This window comes from Typopeltis vanoorti, chromosome 1 (assembly GCF_054136105.1).
Source record: "Typopeltis vanoorti isolate ZY-2024b chromosome 1, IOZ_Tvanoo_1.0, whole genome shotgun sequence".
In the NCBI taxonomy this organism is placed as follows: Eukaryota; Metazoa; Arthropoda; class Arachnida; order Uropygi; family Thelyphonidae; genus Typopeltis; species Typopeltis vanoorti.
The window spans coordinates 134,371,999-134,389,477 of record NC_143549.1 but is presented as its reverse complement, the minus strand read 5'-3'; positions in this window follow the sequence as shown (position 1 = coordinate 134,389,477).

The following is a 17,479-nucleotide window of genomic DNA, read 5'->3' as shown; positions in this document are numbered from 1 at the left end:
CAGATCATGTGACTTAACGCCGTTGGACTTTTTTTCTTTGGGGTTTTTTGAAGTCTAAGGTTTATGCCAACAAGCCCACGACCACCCACGCCTTGAAGGAGGAAATTGAGCGCTGTATCAACGAAATGCAGCCACATTTTTGCAAAAACGGTCATGGAAAATTTCGACAAAAGAGTGCGTATGTGCCAGCAAAGCCGTGGAGGCCATTTACCCGATATGCTATTCCATGCATAACCCTATACTGTATACTTTATGAATCAATAAGAAATTAAAATTTTTAATTAAAAACCTGTGTTTTCTATCAAAATTACTTCTTGCGTGAATTTTGGGACACCGTGTATTATCCATGTTCTCTTATAGTTAGATTTCTGTTATGAGTAGGAGACCGTTGCAACGACGGACCACTCCATCTGCATAAATTCACAGCGACAAATGAATGCAGGGACATCACCTATATGTAAGTAGAACAATTAATTTGTATGTTTTATTTATAATTGATTGTTTCATTTGGTTGTGTAACTCCCACAAAAAAGAGTTACGTTTTCGAAATGAAGCAGCAACAATTTCTGTAAACTCTAAGAAGTTGTTTTTTTTTAAGTTGAATTCGTCGTTCATAAGTGCAAATGAAGCGGTATATTTGAACAAAGAGAATGCAGCAAACACATCTCTTCCTAGTGTTTCCCATTTTCTAATATTTATGGGGGGAAATAAGTGATTGGTAATGTCTCTTTGGAACTGCCGCTCAACATTACCATCTCGTGGATTCTCATCTTCAGATGGCATCTCATTCCATCTTTCTAGGAAACAAATGCGAAGAAGTGAGCAAATAGAAGATACACACGTCCTTTTATTTCCTATAAATACAGAAATATGCACGTTTCAAGTTACCATGGTAACGATATTAAATCGAACCCATTGTAAAAATTGCTTAGATTTAACACACAAACAAGGAGATCTGCGAGGGAAGCCATAAAACATTGAGGTTGTCACTTTGATTCAGAATGCAGACATTTACAGAATGCAGCTTGTGCTGTGCACCGACTATTAAACTGATAACGATCGTAGTTATTTATTACTCTTGGCCATAACGGTGACTCGAGATTACTTAATCTGGATGGGGATAGAGGGCGGGAGGAAAATAGGGCGGGTGGAAAGGGGAAAGAAGCGAGAGAGGCGTTTATTCCTTGTTGGCCTCCAGCTAAGAAATACCTGTATGAAGCAAGCAGAGCAATAGGTTGTTGTTTGGGGTAATCAGATTTAAGATCTGTAATCACGTTAGGCGGTTATATAGCAGACTATATTGCACATGCGTTAGGACTACGTTGTAATCGCTCTCTCTCTCTCTCTCTCTCTCTCTCTCTCTCTCTCTCTCTCTCTCTCTCTCTAGTTTACTGCCCACATTTTCGGGATTAGCTCTAATGTTTAATGTGGGTTTGTGCATTAAACTAATATCTTTTCTCCCGTCTTTTCCCATAGGATTTATCGAACTGTACAAATGGAAATCTGTACTGTAGCGCTGTCTCTATTGTGCCTGCTATGGAGGTCGTGTGTAAACATGACTTCCATAGCAGGCACAACAGTAAATACAAAGTTTTGCTTTACACTGGGTTTTCTATCTTAGATTTTGATGAAATAGCGTTGCCTAAAGGAGTATCTTTCGCCCAAAGAATTCTAAGCAGATTTTATTAAGTGCACAAGAAGGAACGTTTTTTTTTTCTCCCAAAGAAAAAAAAAGTTGGCATGAACTACTAGAAACGAATCTGTTAAGTGTCAAACTTGCATCTTATAAAATGAAAGAAAGCAAAATACAAAGTTTTTCATTGGAGGTTCACCAAGCATACTGGCTTAGCTACAATAGAAAGTACAAAAGCATAGCCCAGAGAATTGTCATATCTGTGGACTAGGATTTCGTATGACAAATGTTCGACGTCATTTACCCTCGAGTTATACAGTGCCTAAACAAAAATTGGCAATTTGCAATTTGCGATCATCTAGAAATAATACATCTAAATCAGTGTTTTGGAATCTGTTCATTTTCATATTCATTTATCATCAATAGGAGAATAAAAAATAGCAGACGCAGAGAGTGGCAGTTCATCAACGTATAGTAAGAAGAAAGGTAAGTGATGCAATATTAGATTCTCATCACCCCCACACACATAGTGAGCCTTCTCTACTTCCACAGAAGCCTACTTCAGATGTGTGTACCACAAGCATTAATAACAGATTTTAAACGTAAAGAATAATTCATGATGTTTTAATCTGTCTCTCTCTGATATAAATGAAGTGCAACCACGCGTAAACGCTACGCCAAGATCTGCAGAAGCAAGTTTAAAAGCTAGAGGTATTCCAATTAGTCACTGACTCTCAGTCTACAATTTTTCCCAAGGGTTCAATGTCCGTCTGGACGCTTTTATACATGCGGATAGATTAAACCAGTAATTTTCTAATAAACTATCGCTGTTTCTCATACAACATACATCTGTTTGTATCAGATGTAAAAACCTGTCTCGTGTAACTGATCTGTAGCGTAAACACAAATAACAACATATAGAAAGTCTCCAAATTTTCCCGTTTCACATTTTGTTAAGCAAGGAGAGAAAAATCTGAGCCGGGGGGGGGGGGGGGGGAAGAAACCCTTCCACCTCCTTATGAGATTGGATAACTCACCCTTAGCTGATAAGACTTTTTTTATACAGTGATCGCTGATCAAGTGCGACACTTCCGGTAGTTTTGAAATTTGCTGTTAATGGACTGTTAATGGATTCCTTACTTGGGAATTTTATACGGGAGCATAGATCGAAACGACGTTTACTGATGCCTTCTTTTATTGCAATAGGCCATTTTTTAATATAGGGATATACTGGCGTTGGAAAGGTAGCGTATAAGAAGGATAGATTAGATGAAGCTATGCTTTAGTTCTAGCACAATGATTTTAGGAACAATTGGAAAAATAATGTTAGACCGATTTTTTCCCTAAGGTGCTTTATATCGAAGAGATGGCTATTGTGCGACATGATCGTGTAGCTAAAGAATTGTATTAGCTCTTGTGGTCTGAGCAAGAGTATGGATTTGAGATGCGAACTATGTGTGGGATAAGAAATGTAGGATAAGTTAAGATAGAAGATCGAAGAAGTTTGGAGAGCCAAACTATCGGAAATCTGCTGGGTACGTGTACATATTGTATAGATGCTTCTATTATTTCTTCTACTATTTTCTCCAAAGGATCATTAGGGATAACAAAAAGCTTCGATATATCTTCTAGCTGGATCGTCGGAAATAGAGGACAGCCAACTGGAATTAGACTTATTAAAGTTATCCAGAAATATAATTTTTGTGTTCGGAAAGTAGGGCTGCAGAAATTCCAGATTTCAGGATAGGAAGTAAAATCAAAACGTGGTTGAATGGTTTTAAGTGTTTTGAGAGCCTCTATAGCTCAGTCTATTGCGAAGATGCGTTGGAAAGACCCTGAGTTCAAATTTCATCTAGGCCCCAAAGAACCTTTCATGGCTTTTCAACCGAAGGTGAGTTAGCCGGTCTCGTACGGAGGCGGAAGGATTTTCTTCCTGGAAACTAGAATTTTCCGTCACGCTAAACCGACAAACCGACCATGAGAAAACACACGCACTTTAGCTACATAATACATTGGCCTCATGAACTCAGTTGTTTCGACCGTAAATCCAAAATCACCTACCCATCTACGACGAGAAGAAACCTAACTTGCATCCTACACCAACTAACAGTTTGTCTCATAGTTACTATGAGACAAACAATACGCTGGTCTCATAGCCTTAGTTGCTTCAGACTTAATTCCAACCAGCCCTAATCTAATCCTCTTCACAGTGTTCGCCAGGCTATAACCAAATCCATTTGCTCTCATTTGATGATATGAGACTATGGTGAGATTGTCTGTTTCAGTTCTATTCATCCTAATGCAGTTTTTATTTCCGGTTGTAATGTTCAATGACCATCCAATTTTTTGGTATGTGAATTTAAAAAAAAAAAAAAGAATTATTCGCACATATTTTATTCTAAGTGTTAAACAGTCATTCGAAGGAAAATGTTTTTGTTTCATAGCTGTCATAGTGACGAACAAGATTCTTTTTTTTGCATTCAGATGAAGGCACCTCCCGAATTTTGCTTTTACTCAAAAATATCTGAACGTTTTCTTTTCTTAAAAAGAAAACAAATTGGGATGGTTTTATCTCTTGTTTACTACAAATATGCTTAAGGGAACTCCAGTAGTCGCAGGATGAAAAACATGACGAAGAAGAACAAATACATATTTCTTTCTTATGCACAAAACAATACTTAAATTATAAAATATTCAGATGAGATGAATGTTTTAAGATATCTGCGAAACGGTTGTTTCAAGGAGATATACTGGCACAGCATCATTTCTTAAAGAGACAAATAGATTAAATTTTCTTACTTTAGATTCCACAGGAAAATTAGACATCGAAATAAAATCTATTCTCTGTGTATAAGGACGTTTAAAAAACCTAAAAAAGTAATTTGAAAAATCTGTATATGTATTCACTCTTTATTTAATGTTGTCTTGATAACCAAACACAGATTTAAACTATTTTCAGATGTTTTATTCTATTGTACATTTTACAATTTTCCCAGTTCAAACGAACGTTTTTGTCAAACTGTTTGCCTACTCGCAACGGTCGTTTTCCTTAATGGCCAACAGAAAGCGTTCTTCCGGATTGTATGCAGTTGGTTGGTTGTTCGTTTGATGTGTAAGCATCCGACATACAAGATTTGTATCTCTCTTTCGCTGTTTCTACCTGTTCTTGTTATCTTCCGTCTATTTTCTTTTTTTTTATCATTATTACTTCAGAATAAATCTTCTTGCGTGTGCGTACGTATAGAGCGGAGACCTTATTACCTTTGAGTCGTCATCTCCGTGAGAGAGAATAAAAGAGAGAGAGAGAGAGAGAGAGAGAGAGAGAGTCATTACCTTGACCCTCCGCACAATAGCGAAAGATTCTCGTTACTCCGGAAGTGGGGGATAAATCAGAGGATACAGTTGGTTGGAACACAAATCATTTCTCCTGTCTTTGAATACGCGTGCCTAACAACTAGACATACTTAAGTCTTATGCAGTTGCCGCTCTGACTCTTCTGGAATAATTTTAACATTATTTTTGCATGACGTCAGAGAAAGACTTAATGAATTTGGATTATTGCAAGGAGGACGCCTAAGAATCTGTAGCAAGTAAGACATCTTCGTCAGTTTTTCTAAAGAGTAAAAAAAGTCTAACTAATCTACAACAGTTTTATCGCTACAACTTTAGCATGGGAGATTTAATTTCTTTTCTGTTTTTCCCTTTTTTTTTAGTTGTCGTGCATTTCATCAGCGCGTTAGTAGTTCAGCTTAATCAGTTAAGTCATTTGCTACATGGAGAACTAAATGAATTAGATTAACTCTTACTGGGAATTTTTCTATCAGTCTTTATCACGCCAATTCGAAATTGGAATGAAACAAAAATGTGTATGACGCAACTAAAGTGATGATGGCTGCTTTGTTTAACAGAGAAGAAAGAAATAAAGAAAAAAAATAGCAACTTTAACGTTTCCATTAGGCGTACAAAGTAATGGACGGCTGCATATCGAGTTACCCCCAGCAAGACAATATAAGGAACTACTTAAACTAGGAAGATTCTCTTGCGTTTTATTACAAAACGTCCCAATGGGATTCATTAAAAATAACTGTTAATATTCATAAATTATTATTTACGTTCGCTACTTTTAATATTTTCATGCTGTTCCTTACTCACGTGATTTTTAGTGTTACTTTTTTCTTCTTTCATTTATTTGATCGGCACTTCCAAACAACAAGCTATTTCGTGACCTGCAGACAGTTGGTAATCTGTATTGTGTAGTGCATCGATCCGAGGCCATCGATGGCGATGGATCTCCGAGTATCCAGTTAAGTGTTACTCAGATATTAATATTTGGATCTTACTTCCGCTAATATAGAGTAGTTGAGCTAAAAGATGGGTTTTATTGAGAAGACCTTTGACATAGAATTGAGCATTCTTCTGTTATTATAGCTTGAAAGCATTTGCTTGTCTGTCACCTTTCGTTTCTTCCAATTTCCATTACCTTGAAGCCCAACATAGAACTTTACAGTTACCAGAACAACTTTTCTCGAAGAGGAGCAAAATGCAATGGAACGTAATCTGTGCGAAATCGAGAAATCTAGTGTTTTGATGAAAAACTACGCATTATTTATGCATTGTAATGAAATTCTGTCGTATCATATGAAAATTATTGCAGATGAAAGGATGCGTCATCACTCAAAACCATGCTTTTTTCCCTTTCTTCCAACACACTCGACTTTCTGAAAGGAGTGGAATGACTTAGTAACGAAGAAGCCGCCTTTGGTTGTAACACCTGAATTCGATCCCTCCACATAATACAGGAGGAACATTTGTGAAGACTTTGGGGACTTTTTTTAGACTCAAGGGGAGTTCTGTTTAGAAATATCTTTACCGTCGTCAATATTTTTAACCGAAGTTAGCCAATCTCATACGGAGTTCATAGGCTTTTGTCCTATTGTAATTTAAACTGGTTTTTATTCCCCAGAAACATGCAAATCCTTCAGCAAGCACAACTTACAGGCATTGTATATGAATCAAAGGTAATAAAAGACATTGGTCTCAGAGCCTTAGTTTTGTTGAAGTATTCTTAACAGCTGTATCAGAATTGGTAGTTTCCCATTTCTCCATTATCTTCAATGTCATTTTGTAGCCATTGTATTCCTACCTGCTTTGAACCCAATACTCGGATTTTTCCACATCCATTATCGAAGTGAGAAACCAACTAACTCACCTTCGGGTTTCAGAGTCCTTATAAGTGTTTCTCTTTCATCGTAAATGGGATTGTGATAAGTTCCGATGGCTCTGTGAATACATTATATTCACATACAATAGAAACATATTAATGGAAAGCTTATACACATCCAATTAAGTAATTTTTCTTTACAAAAAGAGTTTCGTTGAGGGGATAATAAATCCTTCATTATTTTAAAGCCGGATACGAAACCCGGCGATCGAAATCTAAGAGTTTCATGCCGAAGAACTATCGGCGAGTCCAAGCGTAAGTCATCACCTGGGTACTACCCAGGTGAGGACTTACGCCAGGTGATGACCAGGTGATGATTGTCTTCAATGGTGTGACTTTTATAGTTCTTTTCCTGAGATGGGATTGAAAATCCGAGTTTACAGGAGGAAAAAGCCTTTCCTGGGCCAGAGACTGACTTTATCGGCTGAAAAGAAAAGGTCTAGACTTCTAGTTGGCAACTAGAATCGATTCTATAATAATCTTTCTTCTGATCCAAGCAAAATAAAACTGGCAATGTTGCCGCAATCTCCTGTCATTGCAGATTTATTTCTGCTCAAGAAATTTGCATAATAATGGCGACAATTAATCTACTGTGTGTGAGGTACTTTCATTAATCATTGTGCATTGTTTTAAAATGTTTCATACTTTGTTTTAATTCTGATGTGGGTTGAGAGTTTTGCTTTCTAAAACGGGTTATTTAGTTGTTTACGTCTGTTGTTAATCGGCAGTGCATAGGGAAGGATCTCAGCGGAGACTCATTCGACGCTACTATCATTAAGCATTTACAAATGCTCACCACCGAAGCTTAGATTTAAATTTTCCGGCTATTTTTTTATAGCCATAATTGCATTGATGAAAGACTGCGGCAGGTTGTTTGTGCCAGTGAGTAACTATTAGTTTGGATCGTAACTAGGCCATTCTCCATAAATAATAAGCAACAAAGAGGATCTCTGAGTAGTAATTGCTATTAATAGCAGGTAACTTCTGAAAACAGAATCGATCTGTTTAGAGCCTGGTTTCCCTTAATTCGTTTAAATAGAGGAAGCTTTTCATCCTCTTTTATGTGGTTGTTATCTTAGAAATTTCGTGTGCTGATAAACTAACTCAGCTATTAAGATGACTCGGGAAACAAATCTTTTTTTTTTCTAGCTATATTTTGCTCTAAAATGATATTCATCTGTTTCAGCAAGCTTCAGGTAACTTGTCACGTGACTCTTGTACGTAATTCAATTGGCCTCTAACTTCGTGTTTCTTTTTCATTAACATTTTTGTTCCACAAGAAAGCTCTTTTAGTGTCCTCTAATCCCCAATGCCCCTACCACATTAGAGGTCTCCCTCGTGACGCACGAGGGAACGGTTGTTACAAAGTTTGTGGGACAGTGTTTCTTTTATTGCTGACCAATGTGTCATAGATCATTCGATGAGAGGGAAAAAAAAAACCTTGCACAGCACGAAGAGCATCATTAACTTCGATCTTTTCATGTACACCACACGACCACGTGATGAGGCTTGTTAACAATATCAGGAAATGTCGATTTTCTCTGATTCCTACTTCCCATACTTTTTCTCTGCACTTCTACTTCCGTATTTCCGTATTATTTTTATAAGACAACCTCTTTATTTTTCATAAAAAAAAAACAAATTGTATTTTGTAATATTTTACCCTTGAGCTGATTTAATGTTGATTGCTATTTCATTTCAAATATTCACAGACGCACGTTACTTCTGTTTGTATAATAGATGATATCGTAAAAACGCCATATTTGTTTGCTTCTGCATTATTACATTTTCTTCATTGTCTGTGCATGCTTTATGAAGAATATATTATGGAAAAGGCATATATGAATACATTAGTCTCATAATGCTCGCTTGCCTCTTTATCTGCCTATACAAACAATGAGGTTTTTCTTCAAGCGGCCATTTCGTGTATAGCCAACTGCAAAGCGAGCTGTTTGTCGATCGAGTATTACCACATAGCAACACGTGGTACCAGGAGAAACTGTTTCCCAAAAAACATTTGACTAGAATTAAGAAGTCAGCTGCACTTTTTATTGCTCCCAAGATAATTTTTCAGACTCGGAATTGTTCAGAAGATCCTGTGAGATCACCAATAGACTTCTTAAGAACTCGGTGAAATAATTGATCACACGCTTCCAAATATCATTCTAAGAAAGATTGTCTCAAGTTTTCATTGAATGATACCATAAGTTTGACAATTGCCATTCTGTTTAGAAAAGCAATATGAGTAATATTAAGAAATAAGACTAGGTTGTCAATAGCTGGCGTGCCTGGACAGCACCACAAGTGAAAAGAAAGAACGACAAGAGTGAGTCCTGGGAATGCAAACCTAATTGCTGAATAATTCAAAGAGAAAGTCTGGGAATATTATGATTCAAGCACTGAACTGTGTTATTCAGTACGAGTAAGACTAGCTGCGAATTCTGATCTTGATGAAGCAAGGATGGACTCCGCAGATCCAATTGAATATCGCTAATTGGAGATCAGTTGGGATTTACGCACATATTACACAACTTCTTTCATTAGTCTCTCTCTCTCTCACTCAGTCTATCAAGAAATGAAGTATTTTGTCCCAAATGTCTACAGATGTTTGTGTCATAAATACGCAATCTGTATTGGAGTTAGCTGTGGCCGTTTTAAAAATGTTCGCATGAAAACTCAAACTCTGTTTTGATGTGTCACGATTCACTGACTGGTTGCTATCTTCCTGAACAGTTTTTTTTTTTTTTAGATTAAGGATGTTGAAATCTGACTTGGATTGCTGATCAAATTAGTTAATTAGCAGGATCAACCGGCTTATTTAAATTTGTAGTATCGAAATATTAGAACAAATCTGGCAACACGTTCTCCCCGGTAATGAAAGCCATTCTGGAATAGGCACATCTGACAATCATATAGTGATTTGATCAGGTTATTTAAATGACAAACGTGAAGTGCATCTTTTTATAACAGCTTAGACTGCAAATGTCAAGCAGGATGCAGAAAGTGTATTGTTAAATTAGGAAACAGAGCTTTGAAATGAATAAAATCCATACTGATGCAAAATTGTTTGTAGTGTCGAGTGCAATACTTTTTCTCTATTTATAATTGCATTGTTTCGTATTTAATCATTTTAATTTTACATCAGTATAGGACTGTTGTACATCTTTTAACAACTAATTTGTTTTTTTGGAATTATTTTCAGGTTTTGAATGACAACATGTGTACACGGAAATTCTCCTTTCCTATATTCTTATCACAAATAAAGAGGAATATTAATATAACCAAACAGAATTCATTAATTACGAGAATGTCATCGCAATTTAATTGTTTTATTTTATCTTCACTCATCAAGAGGGATCTTAAAATATTTCCACAGACTTCAACTATTTTTAAGGTACACGTGGGAAAATATTAGAGCAAGCGGCCATCTTATTATAACAGGATGACTGCTTGCTTTAATATAAAAATAGTTTTATTTGAACTATTTTATATTAGATGCTGCTTGCTCTAAAAATAATTCGCTTTGAACCTGTTTTCCTCTAATGTTTCGTGAGTTCAAAAGAATAAGACGATAGTCAATGTCCGGATATTTTTGTATTGATTAAACACATCTCTCAGTAGAACTTAGTTGAATTCTATATTAGCACCGGAGTTTTTCCCCTCTTAATTTTATATGGAGGTGTGTCAATTTATGCCTTATAATGCTATGCAGAAGAAATGTCAATAGTTTAGTCATTTTTAAAAACAGAATTATTACTGCTAATACTTAAATATCATGTTTTTCTTTTGTTTTCTTTATATTTCTAAATCCATTGTTTATTTCGTGAATCAGCATCATCTACAGAAAGGTTGATAACCAGTAGCACATTGAAGAACTGTTGGTCAAATAATTTCGGAACTTCACCTAGATGTCCAAAAGAAACCTTTTTAAGCCCTCCAATAATCACATGTAAGAGCTTTCACACTGACGACGAAATCATCAGTCATCTTAATGCATTCATAAACATCAGTGTCTCAGTGGGATTTGGACGCATCTTGTTGCAAAATAGAAACGCTATCAGCTTCCAAGGTCAGTAGTTGTGGATGATTAAAGCCTACATCCTACAAATCCGTTTTCTTTCTACGTTCAGTTCCATATTTCGATAGTTGTTTTTATTAGTGAAGCAACTCTGGTCATGAGACTTTACTGTACCAGACTCGTAGGTTTTCGAGTTTCTGTTTGTGCTTATCAGTTTTGAAGGAGAAGAATCCAGACTTAAAGGAGGAAAAATCCATTGAGTTTAGTGTAAACCGGTTAACCTAGCCTTGATTGAAAAAACCTAGATAATTATTATTCTCTCTTTATTCCTTATTTTTGTGATTTCAGCACAGTTAGAAAACGTTCACCAATACTCTAACATAAAGGAATCAGATTTATTTTATTGTAGAACATTCTAATTATTGTGAGTAAATTTCAAATATGTGTTAAAATGTAATGTCTAGATTACATTTAGTTTTTGTTTGCTTGCTTGCTTCTGCAACAGTTTTGTTGCTGAAGCAACTGTTGTTCTACCAGAAAAGAAAGAAAGAAAGAGGTTGTAAGGTGTGCGAATAGTACACTTGTACACCATGGATGGGTTAAGGATTTTCTCCATTTTGTTATTAATTTTATATATTTTTATGTTTTTTTTTATTAAAAGTATATTTTATATACTTTTACTTATTTTTTACATAATCCACACTGAGAGATAAAATCCATCACCAACCTAAACACAATCGCACAAACATCCATACTCATTGTGAGATTTCAATCCTCAGCTTGTTGATTACGAGAGCTGATACGTTAATCATTTGCGTCAACCAGGCTAGAAGTAACGATTAGTGCAATTATTGACAGTTGTATTCAGTCTATATTTTTAAAATCGTCTATATTTTTTGATGCATTCATAAATTTGAAACTAAAAATTTGTTGGAAAGTAGGGATGCTCATTTTGTATTTCATTTTAAATTCTTAACACATGATTATTTTATTGAAAATAATAATATTTCAAACCGTTAATTTCTAACCTAACCTAACTATCCAACCAGGTGGAAATCAAATAAATAGCTAATCACTATGACCACTTAGGAAGCGGTCATAGTGAATAGCTATTTCGAAGTAGAATTTACCCTCCTGTAAACTCGTTTTTTTTTCATCCCTCAAAACAAGCAAACTTTCCGGAGATATAAGAATTTTGTAAACAAAATAGATTTATCTCGTAGTCTTCGTTCTTTTCGCCTTAATTCCAATCAACCCTTAATCCAGTCCCTTAGTTTACATCTCCAAAAAACGTTCTGAAGATTTCTACAATATAGAAAACTATACAGAGATATATATTTTATAAATTCATATTTGAAATGAAATTGGTTAGAATCATGGCTGAGCTACCAAGTCCATAAGGGGGGTATTGTAAATGTGTTTTCATTATAGACTGGATTGGAACCTGGGTCTATCCAACTAAGAGAGACCAGTTCGTTCTTGCGTATACTTTACGGAGGCTCTTGCAAGCGAAAGAACCAAAAAAAAATTAACAACAAAATTCAGTTGGTATTATACTATTAAAAGTCATCTAGGAATATACAAAGCTGCCTTATATTAGTATCCGATTACTTCTTATTCTGCTAGGAAAGAAAATATAACATTCCAGAGGAAGAATAAAAACATAACTCGAATATTCAATACACCGCTTGCTAAAACGACTGGCTAAGCCTTAAAATTAGTGAAAAAAAAACGTGTTGTTAATAAATTATTATATACGCATGTATACTGAGGACTTACACTCATTTCTCTGCTGTTAATTTGAATACGTTATTTGATTCATTATTGTCTCGTTGTTTTATGCATCATTTAATCTAGTTTTCGCTAATTTATACATTTCTCTTGGTCCAATGTGACGTGCACACAATGTTGTTTAAGTTGCAGATTTGCATTACAGAGTCGCTGCTTCAGTTCAAACTGCGAGCCTCTTCCACTGAATAATTCAGCACTAAGTTGTTCGTGTAACTCCTCTTGCCAACGTTAGTAATCAAGTACGTAGCTTGAGTTCTTCAGTCAATACTCAGAGTAAGTGAGATGGAAATGAGAAAAACACAAATGTGGTTGGAAAAAACAATAGATCTTGTGATGTGCAATAACAGTACGTTGATGCAGAGAAATGGCATGGCAATGGGTTCTCATTAGGTGGCGCATGCTCAATCTCTCTAGAAAAGAATTGACTTGGCGATTACGATTCGCTTTGTTTTTAACTACAACTAATTATAGAAGATTTTGATGGAGCGATGGGGACAGGGGTAAAAAAGAGAGGAAGATAGTTGATGATGAAGCATACATAAAGTGCACAAAGAATGCAGCAGGCTTTTTTTTTTCAGTTTCACATAAATGGTTGGTGTTCAATTATTGAATCTAATTAATAGAAATGACGTAGAACCTTCCTTCATTTTGAGTCCTTGGGCAGAATCAGAAGTCTCTGTGTAACCATACGGGTTAATACACGACGATTTTGAATATCAGCCCTAACACAGGATCTATCAGCGTATGAATGTGAATCATCTGGCGAATTTCCTGTCCTTTTCTGTGAATACTGTAGTATATGAAAGAGTGTCTCACTAAAATTTACAAGCAGTAATAATTAAAAAGATTACTTCTAAATGAATATCGTGTGTCTTCATTTCTTTAGGAGCTGCCAGTTGAAGTTAATTTTATTAAACCTCCGGACAATCAAATATAATGTTCTCTTGAAATGAGCAAATGATTCACTTCCTATAATAGTATATTCAAGAAACGTTCTTTAATGATTACTTTAAGAAAGATACTCTACCCATCTTCTATGTTTACTGCATTAAGATGGATGTGACATGATGCTTTCACATTTCGAGGCAAAACCAATATCTGATTGCACTGTCTTCCGAATGATATCGCCAATAAAGGACTTTCCTTTTTTATTTTTATTTTTTGTGCCGCTTCAAGCATTTCTTTTTGTTTATAAGAAATAAATTAAGTAATTATATTAGACATAGTGTGACTGATGATCTCGGAGTACATATGCCAGAATACTAAAGTTTAGATTTAGTAGTAGCAGAATATATTAAGTGAAAAAACCGCTTATCTTGAATGGTGATTTTTTTACATATTAATTATGCATTTCAGAGCAAATTAAAAACTGCGAGGTTTTTATTTACTCCGAAATATAATTCTTTTTCATTAGTCTCCCCAGTGAATATTCTCTACCGTTTAAAAATTTTTCTATCCTCCCATCTTTCTGTTTTCCCACTTTATGTTCTTAAACGCCTAAAGAATACTCCAAATGGAAACCCCAACCAACCAAAGTAATTTTTTTATTTATTTATTATTTCTCATTTAACATGCTCTCCTCTTAAACATCGATATCATAGTATTAAGGCAAACATTCTGAAATCCTGACTTTTCCTAAAGAACTTGCTGCTGTTTTTTTTCCATAACGTTTTGGCAATTTCGCACAGTAATGTGCGCTGAAAGTCCAGCAATATTTTACAAAAATAAATAAACTTTTCGAAGATCATCCATAACAAGTGACTGACATTCATGATCGACCATAATCTTCCGTTGAAAATCTTCTTGTAAAATATTAATTTCAGCGTTCCAATTAATAAATTTGGTTCTGTTAAAGCAGGGAAAGAGTTTTTGAATCGGTTTTGAATTTGTTCAATTTCAGTTTCGTTTGAAATTGAAAAAGAGTTTCAATGTTTGTGTGCGTGATACAAATGTCGTATCTCGATTCTGTTTCAACTTCCATACCTACCGCGATTCGCTTTAAATCGTGCCTTTTATTCGCATTACGGTTTTAAATTGTATGAGTCCATGAAACGAAAATGGTTTTGTTGTCACAGCACAACAAACTAAGTTCACAATAGTTTCTTTTTAAGTAAGTTTCATCTTAACACGTGGTGACTTAACGCATGTGTGTGTGTATATTCCCGAGATGGGGGAGAGGATATCAAAACGAACAGCATAAAACTGCCTGCTTGCAATTAAAAAAAGTCTCACTAGAAGAAGTTAAGAGATCATGGAAATATGTAGCTAATTCAAAAAAAAAAAAAAAGAAATGTCCATTTATTTGTAGAAACGTATCTTCCTTTGTCCGCGCCCAGCATGGCCATTGTTTTTCGTAAGAAAACTACTTGAAGGAACAACATGGGTGATTACGTAGATCTTTGAAAAGTATCCAAAATCGATATTTTCAATCCTGAGAAGAAAGTACGCAGATGACTCTAGATTTTGATGTAATGGCCATAAAGAACTGAACGTGTGCACCAACAGAAGAATGTCAATCAACCTGTCAGTCAAAGAGATATCAGTTAAACAATAACTACGTCGTTAATATAATTTATTGTTTTTTAAGAGGAAGCCACCATCCTTTGTACTGGCACCAGCATAAAGAAAAGAAGATAAAGGCTTTTGTTATCTTTGTATTCCACTATTATTTTCTCTATAGTAGAAGATTTTTCTGTCAAGGCGAAAACTGAGTCCAGCTACTTCAAATAATGGAAAAATTTCTGTTGTTGTTTACTTAGTATCCATCCATCCATCGTATTTTGTTAGCGACCTCGTTACTGTTCGCATGCCAACGAAAATAGAAAAATATTTCTCATCCTTTCTCGTACGACACTTTATAGACTTTTCGGACATCCCTAAACAGTAAGCTACAACTTATTCACGATTCACCCAGTAACTGACCCCCGTAATTGCATTCCGTGCACGTCAGAAGCACCCGCCTCGTTAACCATAGCGAAGCCAGCGTAACAATGTAACAATACCCTTCTTTGAATTCTCATCCCCTCAACCTCCCTTGGCTTTCCTTTCGATCTAGCAAGTAGACGGTTGGCGTGTGTGCCGCGTAAATCCCCGTGCATGCATTTGGTCCGGTAGGTCCGTGCGTGGCGAGTAATGAGATGGAGTGAGCTAAGCCTAAAATATTTATAACACTGAACTCGCAGAACAATAACAATGCTAACGTCATAAGCGTGACCGGCCATTAGCTACCAGCAGCACGCTCCCTTTATATCACTCCCCCAAGTACGTACCTCGACTACACTGCTCTGTGACCTTGTTGTTTAACCCAAGGGAAGAAGTTTGGAGAATTCTAAATGGGCATAAATGTCTCCGGATCGGAGATCTGGCTCTACGTCTAATGTTGTGCGCATATTGCCTGCTGCACTTCACTATGGTGGATATGTTCAACATCCGGGTATTATTACCATTACCAGATGGGCACAGTTTGGAAATGGGTATTGCTCACGAACTGATAATGGATAAGTGTATTGGTCACTGGTGCCCTCTGGATGAATGGAGAGGAAAATTGGTTGACCCAATTACTTTACCATGGAATTACTTTATTTTAAAAACATAAACTTATTTTACGCTAAGAAATATAACAAAATCACTTCTGGATGGTGGGGTGGCTTACTCTTTCGTAAGGGCCTAATTGCTGTCATTAACCAATCGATTCGAATTTTGCATAAAGATTTAACCAGAGCGGAATAATACCTCAGCATTCCCGTAATCTAATCGAAAATCCAAGAAAATCCAAATCCAAGAGAACCTTGATGATAAGAAGCTCCTCTCGGCAACATTTATTTAATTATTTCCATTTGAAAGTTTTAGAATTTTTGAAATCAGTTACTGCCGATATTAAAAATAAACATTGGATGGATTTAAATTTAAAAATATCGCAACGTTAGAAAGAAACAGATCCCCTTATACGACATCGTAGAATTATTAAAGATAATTTTATTTTCTGATATTTTATATAACTCTGTATAACAGTCAGAAAATAACACCATTTTTGTTAAAGCTACGGACTGGTAATAATACTAATACAATAGTATTTTTAATCTAAACACGACCATATACTATTAATATGTTCATATAGTTAACAAGATACTTATTTTAATTTCGGAAATACGAATGCATTATTTTTAAGTGAATCCTATCCATGGAAGATTATAAGCTTATCACACACTCAATCTCGTTAGTGGAGTAAGGGTATACACCCAGGTTCCCCTGCTATAGAGAAGAACTGTTTTATGCTATTTCAAACCATTTTAGGTCTCCACAAAAAAGTAAGATAGAAATCCACATCCTACTGGTTGGAGAGTAGCGACTCTATTTCAGCATAAATTTAACGACATCACCACTGCCAGGCTGGTGACGTATGTTGTTGAAAACTTAGAATTACGTCATTGCCAGCCTGGGTGGCTGAATAGAGTATACAGGCTATGTTTTCGATATTTCTGTCTAGTGAAAGTCTTTAGGAGATAGATAATTTTCATCACCTGGTGTGATGCCAGGATCAGCAGAACCATTTGCCTTTAATGAGGCTCAATGCTTCTACTGAGTGCTGAAATGGTAGAAAACACTAATAAAAGTATATTTTATTATAGTTTGTGCAAACTAAAGTATTACCAAGCAGCCTTTGGCTGGTGGGATTATCACTAAAGAGTATCATTTCTAAATGATCATGCGCAGAAGCATTACATGTAATGTAACATTTCATTACGTGTGTTATTGTTTATGATGTCAAACATTTTGTAGAAACAAAGTTTAATTAAATATATCTGGAAAAGACGAG